At 35.5% G+C, this 19990-nt stretch overlaps 1 protein-coding gene across 19 annotated transcripts in view; it reads right to left on the bottom strand.

Moving 5' to 3' along the window:
- The window catches only part of Rabgap1l (RAB GTPase activating protein 1 like), a 581968-nt gene that overhangs the window by 540325 nt on the left and 21653 nt on the right, over positions 1-19990 (bottom strand). For 3 of the 19 annotated variants that reach the window (XM_078022343.1, XM_078022355.1, XM_078022351.1), the window contains exon 3: positions 16961-17258. The exons of 11 other annotated variants lie outside the window; for them this stretch is intronic. The gene's annotated coding sequence lies outside the window, so the exon portion shown is untranslated. Of the gene's footprint in view, positions 1-1114; positions 1135-8231; positions 8305-16950; positions 17259-19990 lie in introns of those variants that run through there. 5 more of the 19 variants (XM_078022342.1, XM_078022344.1, XM_078022345.1 and 2 more) reach the window with 3 other exon arrangements.

The raw sequence follows: 19990 nt of genomic DNA, 5'->3' as shown, positions 1-19990 counted from the left end.
AAGCAAACAGACCTAAACCAATAGACCCAAAAGTAACAAGCAAAAAACAAAAACAAAAAAAAAATATGAATTCAGTCCATAGCTTGAAACAAACTCCTTCTTATTGATACATAAAATCATGAACTTAAAAAAGTGTTTCCATAAGACATCAAAGCTTTCAGCACTGATGCTGAGAGCCATTGCCAGGTAGGAATGACGCATGGCATGACCCAGGTCCTTTGCAGTGACATTGCATGTAAAGTGACCTTGCTCAAGGACTAGGGCGGATCGGGTTTAGGGAGGTTCCAGGTTTAAGGTGTATCCTGCTGGGAATAGGGCGTATCCTGCTGCCTCAGGTGCGCCCGCTCCTTGAGTTCCCTTGAGTTCTCCTTGAGTTCTCGCGGGATTCAGAGAGTATTTGGGATTCAGAGCCTGGTGGAGAGTGTGGATTTTGCCCAGAACCTGTGTGTAGAGTGCCAGTGACAGTTCGAGAATAAAGAGTTGCTGTTTGAATCTACAAGGTCTGAGTGGCTCGTGATTTTGTGCCCAGCCAGACTGCGGCACATTATCATACCAATTTATTCTTAAATTTCTTCAGTATTATTATACTATCTTCAGATTAGATAAAAAGCTAACTTTGCAACTAATAAATCTTTTAAGAAAATATCAATATATCTTTAATTATGATCTTTAAAAATCTAGGTTTCCATATTATTTATATTCCACTTAATTAAAATGCACTTCAATAAGCTATCCACCTAATACTAAAACTCAATTCTAGGTATACTCAGTTGTGGAAAAACAATTTTTTGACCTATGTATTATATTGTAGTTCAGACGCCTACTAAGCAACACCTTATAGGCAATAATATAAATGAAAAATATTTCAAAAATGAATGCATTTAGGGTTGGGATTGTAGCTCAGTGGTATAGCTAGCACATGTGAGGCACTAGGCTTGATTCTCGGCACCATAAATAAATAAATAAATAAATAGATGCATAGATAAATAAATAAATAAATAAAATATGAATAAATGTAGATATAAATAAATAAAAGTCCACTGACAACTAAAAAAAATACATTAAAAAAAGAACGTTGGGGCTGGGGGTGTGGCTCAAACAGTAGCGCGCTCACCTGGCATGCGTGTGGCCCGGGTTCGATCCTCAGCATCACATACAAACAAAGATGTTGTGTCCGCCGAATACCAAAAAATAAATATTAAAAAAATTCTCTCTCTCCCCCTCTCTCTCTCTCTTTAAAAAAAAAAAAAAAAAAAAAGAATGTTGGGGGCTGGCGTTGTGGCTCAGCGGCCTCGCACATGCGAAACCCTGGGTTCAATCCTCAGCACAACATACAAAAATAAACAAGTGAAATAAAGGGTTTAAAAAAAAAAAAAAGAATGTATTCAAGTTTTTTAAAGAAGATCATCGTTTTTGTCTTGGTTTTCTGCTTTATAATTTTACATAAAATCTATTCAGGAGTTAAGGTTGATAAAAATATGCACTTTATGTAGACACTGGCCTAGAAATCCCAAGATTGTCAGCTATACAATTTAGAGTTTCATAAATTTGTTTTAAGAATAAACATCACCTTTATGACCAGCACATAGAGATTATGCACAAAAGGGGGAAAAAATCCATCACATGACGTACTTTTAAAAAAAAAAATTACCTATAGCCCTCAGTTTTCTGGTGTTTAAAAAAAAAAAGTGGGGCTGAGGTTTTGGCTCAGTGGTAGAGCGCTCGTCTAGCACGTGCAAGGCCCTGGGTTCAATCCTCAGCACAACATAAAAATCAATAAACACAATAAAGGTCTAAAAAAAATTTTTTTTTAAGTTTTGTAATCTTGGGTCACCAACTAATATTTGGGAAAGGCAATGTAGTATCAGGGTTGTATTGTATCATGCTGCACAAAACATATAAAATAGTCAAAAAATCCAGATTTCCTTCTGGCTCAATATGTCCATGGAAAAGGTATATAGCCTCTAAAAACACTGGTTTCTTTATCTGAAAATTAAGGGGTTAGGCTAGCTATCACCAAGATCCCCGAGCTCTAAAAATTCTACATGCCAATTATTTATTTTCAGAATTTATCTGTATATGAAAAAGAAAGACAATAAGGATGAATAAGTTGAGACACTGTATTAGACATATTTTTGTTGCTGTGATCAAAATACCCTACAATAACAACTCAAAGGAGGAAAAGTTTATTCTAGGCTCAGTTTCAAAGTTTAGTCCATACTGGACTGACTCCAGTTCTCTGGATCCGAGGTAAGATATGGTAGATGGATATGGTGGAGGAGCACTGCTCACCTCATGGCAGCTGGGAAGCAGAGAGAGAAGTAGCAGGGCCCACAGGGAAACTGATCCCTTCCAATGTTCACCCACAGTGACCCACCTCATTCAGCCATGCCCCACCTGCCTACAGGCACTGTCAACTTATTCCATTCCAACTAGAATGGACTGATTAGGTTACAGGTCTCATAATCTGATCAATTCCAACCTGAACATTTCTGCATTTACACAGGAATTTGTGGGAGACATGTCGAAAGGACAACAGACAAAAAGAAATAAATTTCTTTTACAAGTTACAGAGACAAATGCAGAATCTAGAAATTTTCAATTGAGAAATATATTCACTAACATATAACCTTTTCAAGAACTGATAAGTACTATACTCTTCTGTTATCACATAATGTGTAACTATAAAAGTAGACCAAAGGGGCTGGGGCTGTAGATCAGTGGCACAGTGCTTGCCCAGCATGTGGGAGGCACTAGGTTCAATCCTCAGCACCACATAAAAATAAACAAATAAAGGGGGAGCGGGGGAGCTGGGGTTGTGGCTCAGTGGTGGAATGCTTGCCTAGCATATGTGAGGCACTGGGTTCGATCCTCAGCACCACATAAACATTAAAAAATAAAGTTATAAAAAAATAAAAAATAAAAAAAAGGCATTCTGTCCAAACATAACTACAAAAAAAACTTTAAAAAAATGTAGGCCAAAGTACACAACAAAGAGAAATTATAAGAAGGGGCACAAATTAGTGTTTACTGCTTATATTTTACATAACAGCACTAAATTAACAAAAAAAAAAAAAAAACTACTCAATTTGATGGGTCTAGCATAGACACACTCAAGGTAGGACACAAAAGCTCAGAAGCCTGGCAACCAGACTTGGTTCCTGCAACTAAGGAAGAAACTAAAATATTCCCCTGTTACTCTCTTCAACTATTTGATCAAACCAAGATCAGCCATCAGGGGAGCCTCAATCATTGCCCAAGAAGACACAGAATCAATGACACTAAGAAAAAGAAATCAAATGACTTTGTTTTATTTTTCAAACTAGGACTAGACCTAGGAGCACTTTACCACTGATATACCCACCCAACACTTTTTATTGTTTTATTTTGAGACAAGGTCACACTAAGTGGCTTAGGGCCTCCCTAAATTGCTGAGGCTGGCTTCAAGCTTGTGATCCTCCTATCACAGCCTCCTGAGCCTCTGGGATTATAGACATGCACCACTGTGCCTAGCTCAAATGACTTTTTATCATCAAATATCATCGTATATTTTTTTCTTTTCCCATGAAAGACTACAAGCACGGGACCTCTAGGTTTGCTAAACCATTGAGGATTTCTCAGATGTGCCTAATTTAATACCTTCAAGCCCATCAGAAGAACTCAAAATACATATTGATATATCTTACCCAAACTTCAAAATGTTTTAGACTACAGATATTTTCAGATTTTGGAATATTTGTGAATAGATAATGAGCTATCTTGATTACCCAAGCATAACACAAAATTTAATTATTTTATTTCTGAAATACATAGCCTCAAGGAAACTTTACACAAAATTTTTTATTGTACCTGTTTTGACTGTGCCCTATTGCATGAAGTGAATTTTGGAATTTTCTACTTGTGCAGTCATGCTGGTGCTCAAAAAGTCTCAGATTTTGAAACATTTCAGTTTTCAGATTTTCAGATTAGGAATGCTCAATTTGCACACAGCACCCAACCAGCTTTTGGCATACGGTGTGTATTTGGTATATGATCATATACAATTGATTTTCATTGTTCAATCTTAGTTCTCTATAGACTAATTTCCCTGTTCTTGCATGTCTGTAGACATGCAACAAGTAACAAAACACAAGTTATATAACACATATTCCCAGCTGAGGTCAAACAAGGTAATCCTTTGACTTCAGCTTCAGCAAGTAGCCTTTTTATGATCTATTCAGTACCATGTTTTTCACATTTTAATTAGTCCATTTCTGATTTTACTATTTCAAACAGTCTCCAAGAACAGTACTGAAGTACTATCTAGTATTCCTTAAGCACAAAACAAGATGTACATATGGAGAAAATCTGTGTTAGATAAGTACCCTTCAGTCATGATTTAAATATTAATAAATCAAAAATGTATTAAATAAGGTGTCTTTAAACCAAAAGAAACAAAAAACAATGTTATGTGTTAACTGGCTGGACAAAAATGTTGAGACTACAGATTTCCAAAAACCTAGCCCTGTACTTACTTTGCAAGTAATATTAGCTTCAGTATTAACTAAATTGGTGTCCTCAGCAACTATATAGAGTTTTAACTACTAAATAATGGGGATCAACTGTATTTCGAGTACTTATTAAAAATTAAAGAAAATTTTTGCTACAAATAATGTTTTTTTAAATAATACTTATGTGGGCTGGGGTTGTGGCTCAGTAGTAGAGCACTTGCCTAGCATGTGTGAGGCACTGGGTTCAATTCTCAACAACACATATAAATAAACTAATAAACAAAATAAAGGTCCATCGATAATTTTAAAATATATATATATTAAAAAAAACACTTATTTGCCAAGAGCAGTGGTACACCTGTAATCTCAGCAGCTTGGGAGGCTGAGGCAGGAGGATCACAAGTTTAAAGCCAGCCTGGGCAATTTAGTGAGACCCTAAGCGACTCAGTGAGACCCTATCTCTAAATAAAATATAAAAAAGGGCTGGGGATGTGGCTCAGAGTTAAGTGCCCCTGGGTTCAATCACTAGTACCAAAAAAAAAAAAAAAATGTAACCAAGAATAAAATAAAAATAAAATACATACCACTTTCTTAAAATTAAAAACCATAACTACTAATACTTAGGACACATACAAAAAAAAAAATACTGGCACAGCCAAAAAAAAAAAAAAATTCCAAGAACAAAACTAGATAGATAATGAAAGAAAACCAAACTTAGCAATAAATGTGAAAGGATTCTGCATTGTACTAATGATAATGATGAAAAGACATCAACAGGCCAAAAGCACAAATTCCATCAATGTAAATAAAGAACATAAAATAATGATAGAAATCACCTGTGTCCTCCTTCATAGGAGGGTCAAGATTCCTGGCTTTTTGGCCCTCACCAAAGGGTCCATCTGCCAAAAAGCTCAGACTGTTATTTTCTCTTCTTTATACATCAGATTTACACTGTACAACCATCACCACTAGCTAATTTCAAAACAAACCCTATACCTCCCAGCAATCACTCCCCATTCTCTGCTTCCCCAAGTTTCTGGCAACCTCATATCTATTGTCCATCTCTTTCAGTTGCTTTTTGCTTTTATAACTTTCTAGCCATTCCTTGACTATTCAAGAGACCATATCTACCCAGCCAGGCAAGGTGGCACACACCTGTACCCAACTGGTAGGGAGGCTGAGGGAGGAGGACAGCAAGTTTGAAGCCAGCTTGTGAGACCCTGGCTCAAAATCAAAAATAAGAAGGACTAGAGATATAGATCAGTGGTACAGTGCCCATGAGTTCAATCCTCAGTACCAAAAAGAAAAAGAGAGACTGTAACTACAGTGACTGACAACAATCTCAGCACTTTTCTATAAGTAACATATAGAGTCAACAAGTCAATTTCCTAGAATCAGTCCCTAAGATGTGAAATTCCACTCTCAGGCCCAATCTTTAGAATTAACTAGAACCACTCCCTGCAGATTTCTTTACCACCACCAGGGAGAAAAGAATGGTTACTACTAAGAGTTCATAATGAAGGCAATTAAAGAGGTATCAAAGCCAAACTAATCAGTATTGGCCCCAGGGTAGACTACAAATGCCTGATTTTTGAATCATGGCTTCTACACTGATCAATTTTTTTTTTACCTTGAATACAATTATTTAATCTCTACATATCTTCATTTTTCAGATATAAAAATGGGACCATATGGGGCTGGGGTTGTGGCTCAGCAGTAGAGAGCTTGCCTAGCATGTGCGAGGCCCTGGGTTCGATCCTCAATACCACATAAAAATAAGATAAAGGTATTGTGTCCAAATACAACTAAAAAAATAAATATTTTTTAAAAAGGAGCATAAATGTATCCACCTTGTAGAACTATTGTAAACATTAAATGAGTTGACTGTAAGTAATATGCTCAGAAGAACACATATAAGTACTCAGTAAATTCTACTTATTATTTTTTTAAATATTTATTTTTAGTTGGACACATATCTTTATTTACTTTTTATTTTTATGTGGTACTGAGGATCGAACCCAGGACCTCACACAAGCTAGGCAAGCGCTCTACCGCTGAGCCACAACTCCAGCCCTACTTATTATTTTTTTTAGTTGTGGATGGACATAATACCTTTATTTTACATATTTACTTTTATATGGTGCTGAGAATCAAACCCAGTGCCTCACAAGTACTAGGTAAGTACTCTACCACTGAGCTACAACCCCAGCCCTGCTACTTATTATTGATACACACACTGTATGCCTACTATAATATGCTTATATATGGTCAAAACATGATGACTACAAAATTATGACTGACCATAGGCTGAATCATATGAAATTGCCAACAATACAGAAATGGCACTTTCTTTTGGTTCAACCTAAAATGTACTAGACATACCTGAAACAAAAGTACACAGAAAGTTTAAAAAAAAAAAAAAGAAAAAGAAAGAAAAAAAAAGAAAGCATAAATAGCCATCAGAAAAAAAAAAGAATACTGAAATCAGAATGTGATTCAGGCCAAAAGCATTAAAAAATACAAACAAGGCCTTTTTATATTGATAAGCAGTACAAGCCACACTGAAGCTCTCTTGGTCAAAACGGCCTAAAATCAAATACATAAAGCAAAAATTGTTCAAAATACAATGACAGATTGACAGATATACAATTCAAGCAAAAGACAACTGTTGACAGATTAAGCACATAAGAAATGAGCATACAGAATGTGGAGTTCAATTTTTATGGTTAACAGATATATACATAAATATTGAACTATCAATTAAGACAAAGTTTCATCTCCAAAATCATACCACAGAACATAAAAACTTAGAAAAATTTTTGAGTGGAGGAGACACAACTGCTCATTTATTGTTCAACATTCCCCAAACTTGACTAGAACATAAGATCTGTCTCATGTACTGCTTCCTGTACCCCCAAAACCTAGGAGTTCCTAACACACAGTGAATACTAAATGCATATGTTTTGAATGAAAGTATAACACTGGACACTTGAGGCAATAAAGACATCAAAGCCCCAATAAGACTGCTTAAAATTGTAAAAATGACAATACTACATATCAAATATTCATACTACCTCAACAGTTTTCTTTTCGTCCAGGTCTATCTCATTATCCATCAAAAAGGGATGAGAGGAATCCATTTATTATAAAATACCAATAAAATAGATATCTAAGAAAAAACTAATTATATACCCAGAACTTAGAAAGAATACTAGTGAACCTTACTGAAGTACATAAACTCCAACATATAAAAGACCAGGATAGTAGAACTCAGAAAAAAAAATAATTATGTAAACTATACATTGCAAAGATGCCAGTTCTCCACAAGAGGATATACAGATTCAAACCAATTTTTAAACAAAAGATTTTGTGAAACTTGCCAAAATAATTTAAGCTTAAATATTGTGGTTAAGGGGCTGGGGTTGTGACTCAGGGGTAGAGCGCTCATCTACCATGTCTGAGGCACCGGGTTCGATCCTCAGAACCACATTTTTTTTAAAAAAAAAAGGAAAAAAAAAAAGAAAAGAAAGAGATTGTGTCCACCTATAACTAAAAAATAAATATTTTTTTAAAAAATACTGTGGTTAACAACCTGAGCTCTAAAGCCAGATTGTCTGAGTTTGAATCCTCAGCTTAGTGTGATCTTAGACAAAGTACTGAACCTATCTGCACTCCTAATTTTTGTATCTATAAAATAGTGCTATGGGGCTGGGGATGTGGCTCAAATGATAACACGCTCACCTGGCATGCGTGGGACACTGGGTTCGATCCTCACCACCACAAACAAATATAGAGATGCTGTGTCCACCGAAAACTGAAAAATAAATATTAAAAAATTCTCTCTCCTTAGAAGATGGAAAAATATACCCTGTTCATGGATGGGCAGAACTAACATTAACAAAATGGCGATATTACCAAAAGTTCTCTATAGGTTTAATGCAATGCCAATCAAAATCCCAACGGCATTTCTTGTAGAAATAGATAAAGCAATCATGAAATTCATATGGAAAAATAAAAGACCCAGAATAGCAAAAGCAATTCTAAGCAGGAAGTGTGAATCAGGCGGTATAGCGATACCAGATTTCAAACTATATTACAGAGCAATAGTGACAAAAACAGCATGGTAATGGTACCAAAACAGGCGGGTGGACCAATGGTATAAGAATAGAGGACACAGAGACTAATCCACAAAGTTACAACTATCTTATATTTGATAAAGGGGCTAAAAGCATGCAATGGAGGAAGGATAGCATCTTCAACAAATGGTGCTGGGAAAACTGGAAATCCATATGCAACAAAATGAAACTGAATCCCTTTCTCTCGCCATGCACAAAAGTTAACTCTAAATGGATCAAGGAGCTTGATATCAAATCAGAGACTCTGCGTCTGTTAGAAAAAAAAGTTGGCTCCGATCTACATATTGTGGGGTCGGGCTCCAAATTCCTTAATAGGACACCCATAGCACAAGAGTTAATAACTAGAATCAACAAATGGGACTTACTTAAACTAAAAAGTTTTTTCTCAGCAAGAGAAACAATAAGAGAGGTAAATAGGGAGCCTACATCCTGGGAACAAATTTTTACTCCTCACACTTCAGATAGAGCCCTAATATCCAGGGTATACAAAGAACTCAAAAAATTAGACAATAAGATAACAAATAACCTAATCAATAAATGGGCCAAGGACCTGAACAGACACTTCTCAGAGGAGGACATACAATCAATCAACAAGTACATGAAAAAATGCTCACCATCTCTAGCAGTCAGAAAATGCAAATCAAAACCACCCTAAGATACCATCTCACTCCATTAAGATTGGCAGCCACTATGAAGTCAAACAACAAGTGCTGGCGAGGATGTGGAGAAAAGGGTACTCTTGTACATTGCTGGTGGGACTGCAAATTGGTGCAGCCAATTTGGAAAGCAGTTTGGAGATTCCTGGGAAAGCTGGGAATGGAACCACCATTTGACCCTGCTATTGCCTTTCTCGGACTATTCCCTGAAGACCTTAAAAGAGCATGCTACAGGGCTGCTGCCATATCGATGTTCACAGCAGCACAATTCACAATAGCTAGACTGTGGAACCAACCCAGATGCCCTTCAATAGATGAATGGATAAAAAAAATGTGGCATCTATACACAATGGAGTACTATGCAGCAATAAAAAATGACAAAATCATAGAATTTGCAGGGAAATGGATGGCACTAGAGCAGATTATGCTTAGTGAAGCTAGTCAATCCCTAAAAAACAAATACCAAATGTCTTCTTTGATATAATGAGAACAACTATGAACAGAGCAGGGAGGAAGAGCAGGAAGAAAAGACTAACATTAAACAGAGACATGAGATGGGAGGGAAAGGGAGAGAAAAGGGAAATTGCATGGAAATGAAGGGAGACCCTCATTGCTATACAAAATTTCATATAAGAGGTTGTGAGGGTAATGGGAAAATAAACAAGGAGAGTAATGAATTACAGTAGATGGGGTAGAGAGAGAAGATGGGAGGGGAGGGGAGGGGGGATAGTAGGGGATAGAAAAGGTAGCAAAATACAACAATTACTAATTGGGCATTATGTAAAATTGTGGATGTATAACCGACGTGATTCTGCAATCTGCATTTGGGGTAAAATTGGGAGTTCATAACCCACTTCAATCTAATGTATGAAATATGATATATCAAGAGCTTTGTAATGTTGTGAACAACCAATAAAAAATAAATAAATAAATAAATAAACAAATTTAAAAAAAATTCTCTCTCGCTCTCTCCCCTGACCCCCTCTGTCTCTCTGTCTCTCTTTAAAAAAAAAAAATAGTGTTATGACTTCAACATCAGTGGGTTGTCACAAGGAGTGCATGTGTTATAACATGTAAAAAACCGACTCAGTAAATATCAAGTAGGATCAAGATCTGGAAGACAATGTAGGGGGAAACCAAAAAAACATTCAGGGGAAAAAGTACATTACAGAGAGTAAAAGACAAATTCTTTAAAAGTGTGCTCTCCTGGTGTAAGAAATTGCAGGAAAATCAAAGAAACAGAATAAAGTCTACAATGAAAGTAATAAAGTGGGATAGAATAAAGGTATGTTCCAAAGCACTACTGAAAGGAAAATGCTTTGGTTTGAATGGAGGTGTTCCCTCCAAAATGCACACTGAAACTTAATGCCATGCAACAGTATTTAAGAGATGTGGCCTCTGGTTGGGGGTGATTACGTCATGGAAGCAAAGCTCTCATGAATGGGACTAGCAAGTTTAAAGTACACAGAGTTCCCACCCTCCAGAACAGTGAGAAAAAGAAATTCATATTATTTATATATTATCCAGACTCAGGTTATTTTTTTATAGTAACCCTAAGGACTAAGAAAAGTTTATTCAAAACACTGGTAGAGCTAGGCTGGGGGTGTGGCTCAGTGGTAGAGTGTCTGCATGGCATGCACAGGGTCTGGGTTCAATCCCCGAACTTCAATAAACAGTGGTAGAAGGTGTTATTTAATAAAATCAGTTGTATAGAACAATCAGCTATCAAAGAAATTTTTTAAATTAATCCTTACCTACAACCATACCCCAAACAAATTTCAAAAAGATTTTGGTTCTAGGAAGGAAAATGACAACTATTTCCAATATCAGCATGGGGAAAAACTAAGTATAAAAGGAAGAAATCACGAGAAAAAAGATTGATAAATTCAACTCCATGAACATTTAAGACTTATGCATATCAAGGATAACATGAGCAAAATTTAAAGGCAAAAGTCTGAAACACAACAAAATGTAGCAAAATGGTATATTTATACGAACCTGTTAGAGACACTTTTCAGAAGATGATACACAATCAACAAATATATGAAAAAATGTTCAACATCTCTAGCAATTAGAGAAATGCAAATCAAAACTACTCTAAGATTTCATCTCACTCCATTCAGAATGGCAGCTATTAAGAATACAAACAACAATAATTGTTGGTGAGGATGTGGGGAAAAAGGCACATTCATACACTGCTAGTGGGACTGCAAAATTGGTGCAGCCAATATGGAAAGCAGTATGGAGATTCCTTAAAAACTTTGGAATGTAACCACCATTTGACCCAGCTATATCACTCCTGGGTCTATACCCAAAGGACTTAAAAACAGCATACTACAGGGACACAGCCACATCAATGTTTATAGCAGCACAATTCACAATAGCTAAACTGTGAAGCAACCTAGATGCCCTTCAGTAGATGAATGGATAAAGAAAATGTGATATATATATATATATATATATATATATATATATATACACACAGACACACAATGGAATATTTTCAGCATTAAAAGAGAATAAAATCATGGCATTTGCAGGTAAATGGATGGAGTCGGAGAATGTAATGCTAAGTTAGCCAATTCCAAAAAAACAAATGCCAAATGTTTTCTCTGATTTAAGGATGCTGATTCATAATGGGGTTGGGGGCGGGGGGGAGGGGCAAGGGAGGATTAGATGAACTCTAGATAGGGCAAAAGGGAGGAAGGGGCACAGGGGTAGGACAGACAGTGAAATGAAATGGCCATCATTACTGGAAGTATATGTATGAAGACACAAATGGTGTGACTCTACTTTGTGTACAGAGATGTGAAAAATTATGCTCTATATGTGTAATATGAATTATAATGAATTCTGCTATCATATATAATACATGAAAATTTTTAAAGACTTTTAAAAAAGAAAAAAATAAGATTAGCAGCCCAATAAAAAATGAAATGAAGGACAAAAAACAAATGATCAATAAACAGTCTTCTAACCTCCATTCTATCCCTCTCTCAAACATTTCACAGCTCCAATCCCTAGCCTCAGGATAGGGGTAGAGGGAAGTCTCTGGCTCAACTCTGAGCCAGTTCACCTAATACTTTTAACATTTTATTTAAAGAGGGACGTTACTTGAGACAATTAATATAGAATTTTCCTGACAAGAGTTCAGCAAAGAATCATCAGATGAAACCCAAAAGAGAGGGTACTGAGAGGAAAAGGAAGCCACCCTCCCACTAGGCAGCATGACATGTGGGGTTGGGTCCCACAAGAGATCTCAGGAGCCGGCAGAAGGGTAAAGAGAAGTTATAAAACGTGAAAAAATTCTTCAGTGTATACTAAAGAGCATGCTTTGTGGTTAATGAGATAATTTATAGTTTAGTCTGCATCAAGAATAACAGTACACTGGAAAATAACACTTAATATTTATTTCAGAAAGCCAGTCACTAAGACTTAAAATAGGCTACACAAATAAAGGGAATAAAGCTAAGTTCTATATCTATTGTTTATCTCTATTCCTCTAAAGAAAGTTATATAAACACATTTCCACTGTCCAGGGAAAATAAATGTATTAAAAAATTATAATGCCCCCTATGAATCTTACTGAAATCAAATGGAAAAAAATATAAAGCTTCTCTAGGAATGAAGATATTTATTTAGGAAACCTACAGCAGTTCATAAAATACTTGCATGACAGTCTTATAAGCCTCTAGGTAAAGAAAATGGTTATCTTTAGCTGGTTACAAAAAAAATAAGTTTTATTATACATAAAACTTAACTGGTCATGCAAGAGGAAGGAGGTAATGGTTAGCAAGAAATATTGCACTGTTAAAAGAATAATATTCAGTCTTGTGATAGAGTCATCCAATATGACACTGTTTTCTACTTTCTCTTATTCCAAAACAGAATAGAAATTACAATACAGAGACAGATGTTTAAGGACTCAAAACTAGTGAAGCCGTTTTCCTTCAAGAGTGAATCTGGTAATTAGAACATACTAACTACCGGTGACTAAGGAAAACAAAACCATATGATCAATTACTCTAAAGTGAAACTACAGCAAAACTGCAAACATCTTAAGAGGTCAGAGGAAAGCCCAAGCATAAAATAGGTTTCCTCAAAGCAGAAAATAAAATCAGAAGAATAGATAAGGAAAATGTGATATATATACACAATGAAATAATATTTAGCCTCAAAGAAGAATGAAATTATAGCATTTGCTGCTAAATGGATGCAGCTGGGGAATATAATGCTAAGCAATAAGCCAATTCCAAAGAAACAAAGGCCAAATGTTTTCTCTGATATGCAGATACTAATTCACAACAGGAGTGAGGGGTGCTAGGAAAGAATAGAGGTATTTTGGATTAGGCAGAGGGGAGGAGGTATGGAGGATAAGAAAGATAGTAGAATGAATAAGACATTAATACCCTATGTGCATATATGACTACACAACTGGTATGATCCTACATCATATACAACCAAAAGAATGAGAAGTTATATACTCCATTTATGTATGATGTGTTAGAATGCACTCTATTATCATATATAACTATTTAGATCAAAATTTTTAAGAGAATAAAAATCAGAGGTAATTGAAATATGATAGAAGACATGTCTTTCTTTAAAATGTTTACAAGGAATTAGTGGTACACAATCTTGTAAACATACTACTCAACTGTACATTTTTAAATGGTGAATTTTATAGCATGCAAACTTATCTCAAAAATATTAGTATTGAGCTGGGATTATGGCTCAGCGGTAGAGTGCTTGCCTAGCACATGCAAGGCCCTGGGTTCGATCCCCAGCACCACATAAAAATAAATAAAAAAAGATATCGTGTCCAAATACAACTAAAAAATATTTTAAAAAAAAACAAATATTAGTGTTACTAACACATATGCAAAATCTTTTTTTTTAATTTCTTTTTTATTTTATTTTTTTAGTTCTCGGCGGACACAACATCTTTGTTGGTATGTGGTGCTGAGGATCAAACCTGGGCCGCACGCATGCCAGGCGAGCGCGCTACCGCTTGAGCCACATCCCCAGCCCCGCAAAATCTTGAAAAAAAAAAAAAAAGAAGAAATTTCTGCTCACCAGAACTTGTGTGGTTAACAAAAATACACTATTAAGACTAAGTCTTGGGCTGGGCTTCTGGCTCAGTGGTGGAGCATTCGCCTATCATGTGTGAGACCCTGGGTTCGATCCTCAGCACCATGTACAAATAAATAAAATAAAGGTATTGTGCCCACTTACAACTAAAAGTAATCCCTCTCCACAGGACTTAAAAACAGCATACTATAGGAACACAGCCACAACAATGTTTATAACAGCACAATTCACAATAGCTAAACTGTGGAAACAATCTAGATGCCCTTCTGATGAATGAATAAAATAATGTGACATATATACACAATGGAATATTACTCAGCCAAAAAAGAGAATAAAATCATGGCATTTGCAGGTAAATGGATGAAGTTAGAGAAGATAATGCTAAGTGAAGTTAGCCAATCCCAAAAAAACAAATGCCAAATGTTTTCTTTGATATAAGGAGGCTGATTCATAGTGGGATAGGGAGCAGGAGGACAAACTCTAGATAGGGCAGAGGGGTTGGAGGGGAATGGGGGTAGGGGGTTATTAATGATAGTGGAATGTGATGATCATTATTATACAAAGAACATGTATGAAGACACATATTGGTGTGCATATACTGGTGTGCATACAACCAGAGATATGAAAATTGTGCTCTATATATGTAATTAGAATTGTAATGCATTCCACTGTCATATATAAATAAAAAAAGAAAAAGAAAAAGTTATGGAGAGACAGATGGAACTTGTTTTTGGCTTAGACTTAGGCAATCTGGAAAATTCTACTAGCTTAAGCAAATATTACATCTGGAAGTTCATTAAAAATTATAAAGAAAAAACAATCAGTTTCTTCACATTCAGTGAGCTCAATAAAGCCAGAGGCAGACTTACTGATTTAAAAAAAAAAAAAAAGACTAAGTCTCTGTGTATACTAAACTTTCTTTTCTCAAAAAAAAAAGGGGAGGGACCAATACAACATATATTTTGTCTTTATAATAAGCCAAAAGGATTTAGTATTTGAATGGACATGCAAACTCTCTGCAATATTCTTCATAAATACATTTCTATATCTGATGGCTTTTTGAGAACTTACTACAGTTTTGGTTTAGAGCGATCATGATTGTTTTTTTACTGGTCACTGGTTCTTGGTAAATTCTAATAGCTGGATCCTCTCTTAAGAGAAATCTGCTCATGCTTTTACAGACCTTAAGCTGGGAGTTGAGCTACCTCCTGATCCCACTGACAATGTTCATAAGAGCAGACAATGAAAAAAAAAAAATCACCTGTCTGGCACCTGTAATCCCACTCAGCTACTTGGGAGAATGAAGCAGAAGGATCACAAGTTCCAGGTCAGCCTGGGCAATTTGATGAAACTCTCAGCAATTTAACAAGACCCTTTCTCAAAATAGTAAAAAACAAAAGGGGCTGGAGATGAAGCTCAGTAGTAAAGCACCCGCTGGGTTCAATCCCCAGTACTGGGAGGACAGCTGAGAATCACCTGACATTTCTGTTAGGGATTTTGTGTTACACAGGCAATACATATTCTAGGTTGTCCACCTCAAAAAAGCAGATGACTGCCACTTCTGTAGAAACCATTCTAACTCCTTGGGACAACTCCCTTTAAGCTATATTCTTCTTTTCTAGGACAGAAGAGTCCAAATAGCATCTCTTTATCCTGAGTTCAAACTGATATTGCTTTTATCTGTGTTCTAAAAAATAAATAAGAGGAACACTAAAAGAATGCTCTAATTGGCTGAGGTTGTGGCAGAGCGCTTACCCAGCATGCGTGAGGCACTGGGTTCAATCCCTAGCACTACATAAAATAACCAAATAAAATAAAGGTATTGTGTTCATCTACACATATGTGTGTATGTATATAGAATGCTCTAATTATCATTAATTTTTATTTCACATAAAAATATTATGAATAAATATCACTAGCTGTGGTAGCACATGCCTGTAATCCCAGCAACTTGGGAAGTTAAGGCAAGAGGATTACAAATTCAAGGTCAGAACCAACACCTTAGTGAGACCCTGTCTCTAAATAAAAAATGGGCTGGAGCTATAGCTCAGTAGTGGAGGTTTCATCTTCAGTAGCAAATAAATAAATAAATATTTAAGCAATTATTATAAAGCTTATTTTTATAGAAAAAGCATAAACTTGATTCAGCTAGCCATCAGTGTCAGGAAAATCTAGGCAATTTGTTCATACTGCCAACCCAAGAAAATACAGTTGACCTGTATTTTTTTTTCTTTGTTTTTGGATTTGATCCATGTCTTTTTTTTTATTGGTTGTTCACAACATTACAAAGTTCTTGACATATCATATTTCATACATTAGATTGAAGTGGGTTATGAACTCCCAATTTTTACCCCAAATGCAGATTGCAGAATCACGTCGGTTACACATCCACAATTTTACATAATGCCCTATTAGTAACTGTTGTATTCTGCTACCTTTATTTTAGACATCAAAACTATACTAATTACCATTTATGGAGTATCAGTGTTAGTTATAATATTTCCAAAAACTCTACAAGGTAGTTATTATCCTCATTTTATAGATATGAAAACAGGAAGAGAAAGGTTAAGTAATTACCCAATGTCACCTGTGAGCAGATAGCTGAGGCTATCTGGTATGTGAATTATCTCTCAGGGAATGCTGTAATGCTGTTTCAGACAAGCAATTCCTCCTCCCAAGTCCACACTTGAGAATTTGACAATGGTAAAAGCAGAAAGTGAAAAGTCAGAGAAGGTTTCTGTTGACTTTTTCTCCTAAAGGCAAAAATGGGGTAGAGGGCTAGGATTGTGGCTCAGCGGTGGTGCACTCGCCTAGCACGGGCGGGCCCAGGTTCAGATCCTCAGCACCACATGAAAGTGAGGGCATTGTGTTGTGTCCATCTACACCTAAAAGATAAATATTTTTAAAAAATGGGGTAGAAATCCTCTTCTGTTCATAACATCCAAAAAATTTTCAGTATTTCATGTCAAAATTACCACCTTTAATTTTTTTTATTGTTACCACTTTATGGAGAACCATGTAATGTTTCAATACATATACATTGTAAAATTATTACCTTTTAACAAGTTTTATTAATAGGAAATTCCTTTCAAGATAACCAACCCAGATGCCAGAATAGTTACCTCCACATGTAAATTTCACTTTTTTAAATATTAGCAAATAAATTGCTTCCCACTAGTAAGCCCCTCTCAGTATTTACTTATTTATTTACAGATGTCATTTGTGCAATCAGTGCATAAATTGCTAAATATTATTGACCTCTTAATAATAACACTGGCACACAACTTCAGTAACATCTGATGTTATAACAAATCCACAGAAGACAAATGCTTCAAAAATTAAAAAGATGAGGCCTTTCACAATTCTTCATAATCTTATCAAAACATCAAACTTCTGTAAGCCAAGAATATTTTCCAATTTACTTTACCCAGAGAATGATAAGCCAGTCACAGTGGTGCATACCTATAGTCCCAGCTACTCAGAAGGCTAAAGAGGAGAATCACAAGTTCAAGACCAGCCTGAGCAACTTAATGAGACAATGTCTCAAAGTTTTAAAAAATAATAAAAAGAAGCTAAAGATGTAGTTCAGTGGTAGAATTCCCCTGGGCTCAATCTCTATTACTGCAAAAGAGAGAGGGGAAGACAAAGGGAGGGAAAGGGGAAAATAAACAATGAAGGAGACAGATGATGAAGACCACATAGGAAACTCAAGAAAGCCAGGTATTAAATGGATTTTTTCATACACATTTTTAGAACTATATCAGTAAATACAATTTGCTCCAACAAGAGCAACAAATAAACAAAAATTTAAAACAATGAATCTCAGTCCCTTATTATGATTACTAGCATCAAACAGATCTAATACAACCAAATTGGTGGGGTTCTTTATTGATATTTATTTTTTAGTTGCGGTTGGACACAATACCTTTATTTTATTTATTAATTTATTTTAATGTGGTGCCAAGGATCAAACCCAGGGCCTCGCATATGCTAGGCAAGCACTCTACCACTGAGCCACAACTCCAGCCCCCAAATTTGTGTTTTAATCTTACTTCATTCCATAAAGGGACCATCCTGCTGCAAATCTTAATAAAGCACCTTAGGCTCTCCATTCATGTATCTGAGTCAATAAGTACAACTGAACAATAATTACATGCAAGACATCTTATATAAAGTTTAAAGGTCAATATTTTTTGTTTTTCTATATCCTGATATAAATAACACTTTTTCACTACATAAACACACTGACTCACAAATTAAAGCTCCTATTTCACCACAGAATCATTTCACAATGATAGCAAAACACTATGTTGTATGCCTTAAACCTACAATTTTTAAAAAGTACCTTATTTCAAATGACACTTAAGACACTTAAGAGAAACAGATGATCCCTAATGCATGATGAAATCATATACTCCCTTCTCCAAAAATATAGAGAATATTTTTGAGATTCAACAAGAAAATCAAAACCTATAGCTGGCACTCTATGTAATTTTCATATATATGGTGAAGTCTTCAATATAAGGACATATTAACTAAAGGCAATGGTAGTCTTTTGTTTTCATTATATGATAGTTCAAGGAAGCAATATTAGTTTAAGAGACTACATGTTTTCTTCTTTTTTTCTTTTTTCTTTTTAGTTGTCAAAGAACCTTTATTTTATTTATTAATATGTGTGCTGAGAACCAAACCCAGTGCCTCACACATGCCACACAAGCACTCTACCACTGAGCCACAATCTCAGCCTGGAATACATGTTTTCTATTTTAATAGCACAATTTCAGAATTAACAATTGTGTTTAAATGAGGCAGTATAATTCTTAAAGATTTAAATATTTAAGGTCTAACTTGTTTAAACTCACTACAACCTACAAATAAAAGCTATAATTTTATTACTATAATTTACTAAATGCATACTATGACTCAAACAATACTGAATATTTTAGTTATTTTCTTTTATGGTCACAGCAATCACTGAACTAACTGTACTCCATCCAACCTTACAAATGAAAGAATATAATCAAAAGATTAAATGGGTGTAACTCTACATCATGTACAACCAGAAGAATGAGAAGTTACACTCTATTTACATATGATGTTTCAAAAGTATTCTACTGTTATGTATAGGTACTTAGAAAAAATTTTAAAAAGATTAAATAATTGGTTCTAGCTAATATAACTAAAGATATAACCCAGATTTGAAGAAAACAATCAATCTCATTTGGTACTGGTCTGTCTCCTATGATAATAACTGCCTAATGGTCAACTAACTGCCCACTTCAACCCCAAAGCTGGTGGGGGGAAGATTTGGTCAAATGGATTGAAACATGCCTCCTTGGAGTTTCCTGCCCAGATTTTCAATCCAAAGGGACTGTGGCAATGGCAGGAATCATGACTCACCACTGAAAGAAAACTCTGTTCCCCTGTTCTCCTATTTCTATATAGGATCTCTCAATTCTTGCTAAGAAGAGTGCCATTCCAGAACTCTCACCACATTTTCCAATCCACCTTTACCAGAAATAAAGCTCAATATTTTCATCCACGTTGGGCTTCTACTGTGTTTTGAATTTCCCTTCTAAAACTCATGTTAAAATATAATTGACAGTTTGATGATACT

This window comes from Ictidomys tridecemlineatus, chromosome 10 (genome assembly GCF_052094955.1).
Source record: "Ictidomys tridecemlineatus isolate mIctTri1 chromosome 10, mIctTri1.hap1, whole genome shotgun sequence".
In the NCBI taxonomy this organism is placed as follows: domain Eukaryota; kingdom Metazoa; phylum Chordata; class Mammalia; order Rodentia; family Sciuridae; genus Ictidomys; species Ictidomys tridecemlineatus.
This window is presented reverse-complemented; position numbering and strand designations above follow the sequence as displayed.